The sequence below is a fragment of the Mytilus galloprovincialis genome, chromosome 2 (genome assembly GCF_965363235.1).
Source record: "Mytilus galloprovincialis chromosome 2, xbMytGall1.hap1.1, whole genome shotgun sequence".
NCBI lineage: Eukaryota > Metazoa > Mollusca > Bivalvia > Mytilida > Mytilidae > Mytilus > Mytilus galloprovincialis.
Window position 1 is genome coordinate 49421306 of NC_134839.1, and position 6777 is coordinate 49428082.

At 32.0% G+C, this 6777-nt stretch overlaps 1 long non-coding RNA gene across 3 annotated transcripts; it reads left to right on the forward strand.

Moving 5' to 3' along the window:
• The first annotated feature begins 391 nt into the window (after positions 1-391).
• On the forward strand, positions 392-6479 carry LOC143063760 (uncharacterized). 3 transcript variants are annotated; one of them, XR_012975093.1, is made up of 3 exons: positions 392-410; positions 4810-4897; positions 5764-6479. It is a non-coding gene; the product is annotated as an uncharacterized LOC143063760 (long non-coding RNA). The 3 variants fall into 3 exon arrangements; XR_012975092.1 differs by lacking the exon at positions 392-410 and adding an exon at positions 1094-1111; XR_012975091.1 differs by lacking the exon at positions 392-410 and having other exon boundaries at positions 1679-4897; positions 5764-6263.
• Positions 6480-6777: the final 298 nt, after the last annotated feature.

The window sequence follows — 6777 nt, forward strand, 5'->3', positions numbered from 1 at the left end:
ACACCCGAGAATACACGCACTGTCGTAATGGAAAATTACTGTATGTTATAGTTACCTGTAATCAGCTTTGCAACACCATGTCATGACAGTTCAAAAAGATTTTCTTCAAATCAAATTGGAATATTCATTTTTTCTGTAAAATTTAAAACTTTAAAAAGTAGACTTTGACAAAATTATGAAATAGAAAGAATTGAACAATTTTAAATCGTATTTTAACAAAGATTTAGATATAATTTTACAACGATCCTTAAAAAATAACCAAACAAACGTCGAATCAAACGATATGAACCTACGCAGTTTTATATTAAAATACTGACACACACCAGTTTGCCATCTCAGTATGCAAGGCAAGGGTGCTTGGTGAGGTGCTGGAACTTGATGTACATGTATCATTAAGTTAATACAGTTCTGTTAGTATTGACTGCCTTTTTACAGAGACTTTCTATTCTTACTGTTATCAGTTAGTATAGACGGTTCCTGGCTTAGAATGATTCTCTGCTCAGCAAATGATGCGTAATTAGCATTTGAATCAAATTTCTTGTAGAAGTAAAAAACACAAATTAATGTATTTGACAACTTTATTCAGGAGCACAGTCTATATTATCCGGCGTAAATAACTTCGAGATTTATGTGGAAGTTTACTCTGCTGCTCGATCTATGCTAATCGATGTTCCAGTATATTTCATATTTATATTTATTCGTGAGGCCTCGTCATCGTTTATATTCACTAAAAGCACAGTCGCCTAAATATTTTATATGGCGAAAAAATTGCGAAAATTGGGGGAAATAATATATTTTTAGTAGCATTATTATTTTAGAATCTTAAGAGGTTGCTTGCAAATTTAACTCTAAAATGAGAAGTGTATGACGATCTATAACGAATATATACATCCATCATGTGTGCAGATACGACGGCGACTATATAGGGTCTGCCATGAGTGCACTTTGTATGCCCTGCATGTGTGCACCCAGGAGGTCCTCCTGAGCGGTGTTTAGACGTACCGGGAAAATCTTATCTGATTCAGGATCAATTCATCGGTTACACTCCCCTGTCACCAGTGATTCTTTTTTGCTGACATTCTGAAAAAGTATGGTGTAGACTAGTCCCTGTGTAAGTGTTGACTCTCAACTTGCACATGTGATTTTTTAACACTCCCTGGACTTCTGCAAAAACAGAAAGTCACAGGACATTCCGACAAAAAGTCAAACACATGTCAAACTCAGGCATAAAGTAACAAAGTTAATAGGACAAAAAGTCACAAACAATTTGTTGACAATTGATTGAATATAAATGAAAAAAGATTTTGAAATATCTTCTTTTTATTACATATATTCATTTTTAATTTTAGGAAATTGTTCATAATATAAAAAAGAAGATGTGGTATGATTGCCAATGAGACAACTGTCCACAAGAGACCAAAATGACACAGACATTAACAACTAGAGGTCTTTACGGCCTTCAACCATAAGCCAATATAAAGAAGGTATGGTATGATTGCCAATGAGACAACTGTCCACAAGAGACCAAAATGACACAGACATTAACAACCATAGGTCACCAAACAGCCTTCAACAATGAGCAAAGCCCGAAGTAAAGCCCATACCGCATAGTCAGCTGTAAAAGGCAATCATACTATATCATTTTTTTTATATTTACATGTTAAAAAATGTGTGCAAATGTAATCAAAAGCTGCACACAAACGTAATGATTTTTGTGCGCAAATGTAATGGTAATGTGCGCAAACCTAATGCACTGATTTATTTGTTTTTAATAAATTTTAATTTAAAGTTGCTACATCATGTTCATGTATAAAACTTCAAGAAAAATACAAAAAGAGTGTTTTCTTGTTCAAAGAAAAATAATCTCAAAACTAAATTGTGACTTTTTGTCCTGTGACAGTGTGTGACTTTTTGACTGTGACTTTCTGTCCTGCATTCAGATTGAATAGGGGAGTTTGGTTGACCCCGCCTCCCTCTATCTGAGACTACTATCTCAGTGATGAGCTTTATGTTTCATGTACAAATGTATTGTGCTTGTCATATATATGTATGTCGGATAAAAGCTCTACAGACCTTTAATATGTTGTATTGTTATATGTATAACCGACAATAAATAAATAGCCCCTAACAAGTAAGAATTAGGTTACTTCTTTTTGTTTTGACATCTTGCATGGGTTTTTATAGCCCCGTATTAAAATTATGCCCCCACTTTAAAAAAGGGGGGGGTATACTGTTTTACCCCTGTCTGTCCATCCATCCTTGCGTCAGTCAGTCCGTCCGATGAATATTTTTCGTCCCATTTTCCTTAGGAACTACAATAGAAGGATTTCTGAAATTTGGTTTCAGGGTTAAATAAGTCAGCTATACCGTGTGATGCATTTTCAGATTCATCACTCGACAACTTCCTGTTTTCCCAACACTTGTATGATTTTACACATGATAGCCAAGTTGAAAGTTGAAAACTAACAACCTAATTTATGTACAAAAAAATTGAAAAACAGATATGTTACACATAAACAAACGACAATCACTGAATTATCGGATCCTGACTTGGAACAGGCACAACCATAACAAATTGGCAGGTTATAAGGAACTTTGAAAATATTTAGTTTTTGTGGTTTGGTCAATTTTCCGGATACTGTAAGCAATAAGGCCCCTTTATTTAGTGAATGAAATAATTGTAAGATGCACTTAGCTGTCTGTCATATTTTATATGAACTTGACCTCATTTTCATGCATGGTTCATTGGTCAATGAAACACTGCATTGTTTTGTCAGTTTATCATATGTTTAAAGTTACAGGTAGATTATATTTGGTAAATATGAAACAATTGTAAGGTGTGCATGTCTGAATGGCAGATTCATATATAAACCATGACCGCATTTTATTGTTCTTTGGTCAATGATAAGTTTTCTTGGTTTTGTCATTTTATCAGGCCACATTTAAAAGAATGTCTGTTTCCCCTCCCCGGGTCTACCCTTTGTAAACAGACCAGGAAGGCAGTTTTTTTTTAGCTCACCTGACCTGAAAGGTCAAGTGAGCTTTTCTCATCACTTGGCGTTCGTCGTCTGTCGTCCTGCGTCCGTCGTCTGTAAACTTTTACAAAAATCTTCTCCTCTGAAACTACTTGGCCAAATTCTACCAAACTTGGCCACAATCATCCTTGGGGTATCTAGTTTTAAAAATGTGTGGCGTGACCTGTCAAACCAACCAAGATGGCCGCCATGGCTAAAAATAGAACATAGGGGTAAAATGCAGTTTTTGGCTTATAACTCAAAAACCAAAGCATTTAGAGCAAATCTGACATTGGGTAAAATTGTTGATCAGGTCAAGATCTATCTGCCCTGAAATTTTCAGACGAATCGGACAACCTGTTGATGGGTTGCTGCCTGTGAAATGGTTATTTAAGGAAATTTTGCAGTTTTTGGTTATTATCTTGAATACTATTATAGATAGAGATAAACTGTAAAAGCAATAATGTTCAGCAAAGTAAGACCTACAAATAAGTCAACATGATCAAAATTGTCAGTCGACCCCCTAAGGAGTTATTGCCCTTTATAGTCAACTTTTAACAACTTTTCATAATTTTTTGTAACTTTTTTAAAAATCTTCTTCTCTGAAACTGCTTTGCCAAATTTAACCAAACTTGGCCACAATTATCATTGTGGTTTGTAGTTTAAAAAATATGTCCGATGACTCAGCCTACCAAACAAAATGGCCGACATGGCTAAAATTAGAACATAGTGGTAAAATGCAGGTTTTGCTTCATATCTTTGAAACTAAGACATTTAGGGCAAATCTTTCAAGATTTAAATGTCCATCAGAATAAGATATATCCCCTCACAAATTTTCAGTTGAATTGGACAACCTGTTGTTGGGTTGCTGCCCTAAAATTGGTGATTTTAAGGTAATTTTGCAGTTTTTGGTTATTATCTTGAATACTATTATAGATAGAGATAAACTGTAGACAGCAATAATGTTCAGCAAAGTAAGATCTACAAATAAGTCAGCATGATCAAAATTGTTAGAGGACCCCTTAAGGAGTTATTGCCCTTTATAGTCAATATTGAACAACTTTTCGTCATTTTTGTAACTTGTATAAAAATCATTTCTAAAACTACTTGGCCAAATTTAACCAAACTTGGCCATAATCATAATACTAGGGTATCTATTTAAAAAAAAAGTGTCTAATGACCCCGCCTACCAACGAAGATGGCTGACATCAGTAAACACATTAACAGGTGAGCGACACAGGCCCTTGAGAGCCTCTAGTTTTTTTTAACTGGATGTGATTGTCATAGCATGGTCACATGAATGGTTTGACTTGTCCAGTCCAGGCCACTTATCAGTTGTTTGTGCTCAATTTGAGTGTATTTATTTAGATTATCAATCCTTCTGCTTTCAAGCACTTTCCAAAAATGGAAACAAATTATTTTCAGGAAAAAAATAATTTCGATTTTTTTGTGGAAAATAATTTTTTGACCCGGGCGCTTATTTTTGACCCGTGTGGGGGGAGGGGAAACAAACATATTTTTAATTTTGGCCTTAGATTTTTTAAGCATAGGTCTACTTGTTGTATGGAATGACTACAAGGTATCATATAAAAAAAGATGTCTGCCTGCCAAGGTTAATTTTACTGTGACATCATATTCATAGAATAATGATAATATTCATGATATTGAACAGCAAGAATGATGAGTAAGTTGATGTTATATACAAATAAGACAAAATTTTCAGTTGCCTACTAATTATGTAATACATGTAGTAGTTATTTTTGTCATTAAATGATGTTTACCCTTTTATGTGTAGGGCAAGAACATGAAAGATAAAGGGGAAACTATAAACAGAAGAAATTATCAACAAAATAAGATTTACAGAGGTCAACAAAGCCTAAATGGTAAGTCCACTGTTATAAAAAATTTTGTCCTTGAATAATAATTAAATATTTATTAAAATAAGATGTGGTATGATGAAAGAGAAAACTATCCATCAGAGTTCAATTTAGTGGATGTAAGCATTGTAATTACTTATTAGAGGCCATTGATGACCTGTAAGTAATGAGAAAACCCATACCCTATACATGTTATAGTAATCTATAAAAGTCAACACTAACCAAATTTGAAACAGAGCATCAATTCAAACGTCAAATATACCAGACTAATTTATAAAAACAAAAAATTATGAAAAATAAAAATGACGGGTATGAACCAACATCAACCACTGAACTATGTACAAGCTCCTGATATTAGACAGGTATAATATGACTGGGTTGATATAAAAATAAGAAACACTTAGCAGTCTGATTTCCAATGAGACATTTCTCCAATAGAGATCAAATGACATTTAAGGAGGCTCTAGGGTATAACAATTTCAGAAAAATGTTTTAATATTTTTTTTTCATAACTCAATTTATTTATATCTTTATCATATGGTACACCAAATCATTCAAAACAATCAATTCGGTTTGGCCCCAGATGACTTTTAAAATGCATATATCATTGAAAAAGCTCCAAATTATCTCCCTTTGGTGCAAAAAAGCCATTTTTTGGCATTAAAAATGTAATATCTTATTTAACTCATCGGTGGCCTATATTTTTTTTATTATAATTTTAAATAAGCTGTACTTTAACTAACCTATTATAAAATTGGTTAGTTTCTGTAATTTAGTACTTGAATATTTAAATGAAAGTTTATCATAAACATGATAAAATAGCCATTTTATTGATCTCTTCACTGATAATTTTTGAGTTTGTGTATTTGTAGGTCAGAAATCTGGATTTTCATGGTCATCATTCACAGATCAATACTGAACGGAAAACTTAAAGCTGATATTTTTCTCCATAGTGCGACTTTTTTATTAATTTGAAATGGAACATGTTTTTTCCTACATTTATTTGAAAGAGGAAATTTCAACATGATGACTATAAACAAAAAGGAGTCATATCATCACGATCATTGATGCACAAGAACTTGATCATATAAATACAACAATGTAATTATCAATTGAAAGATGGAACGAATGAACAAGATATTAGAATGTTGTTGTCCAAATAAACTTGCTTTGTCTTCTCATTTGAATCTCTCCATTCAATAAAGATGTACAGAGGAAGATCTTTGAAGAACAGATTGAAAAAATGTTTTGTCTAAGAATTGCAGGAATATTCTAGTGAATGAAATTATTTATTGACTTCACTCTTATATAGTGGACTGAATAATTGTACATAGCAAGCTGTGAATAAAGAAAGCAAAAACTTTAACAAAAAGTGTTTATATTATAAATTTGCAATTATAAGCATACTATTATGTACACCACAAAGTTATATATAATTCAAATTGTTTGCCTATACAAGTATTGCAATGAACCTATAACAAAGAAAATCTTACCTCATGAAAAGAGTGAACTATTCAGTCAGAATATGAAATATTTTTTCAGTTCTATTTTTCATAATAGAATAAACAAGACAAAGATTTCAAAACAATATTTTTTCATTTATTTAGAAATTTCATCATTTTGTTTCAGTGAAAGGACTTTATTCTTTGACTGTAAAATATTATTATTATACATTCCAAAATAAGAATAATATTTATTGTCATATAAACAAATAAAAAACATGTTTGTGACAAAATTTAAAAAAAATTATATATATGTATATATAAAAAATATAAAAAAAACTCGTATACATTTAAAACATTTTACTACCAAACAGCATTTATTGTAACATACACATAACTTTATATTTATATATATATATTTATAATTTTAATCCCATAGGATTT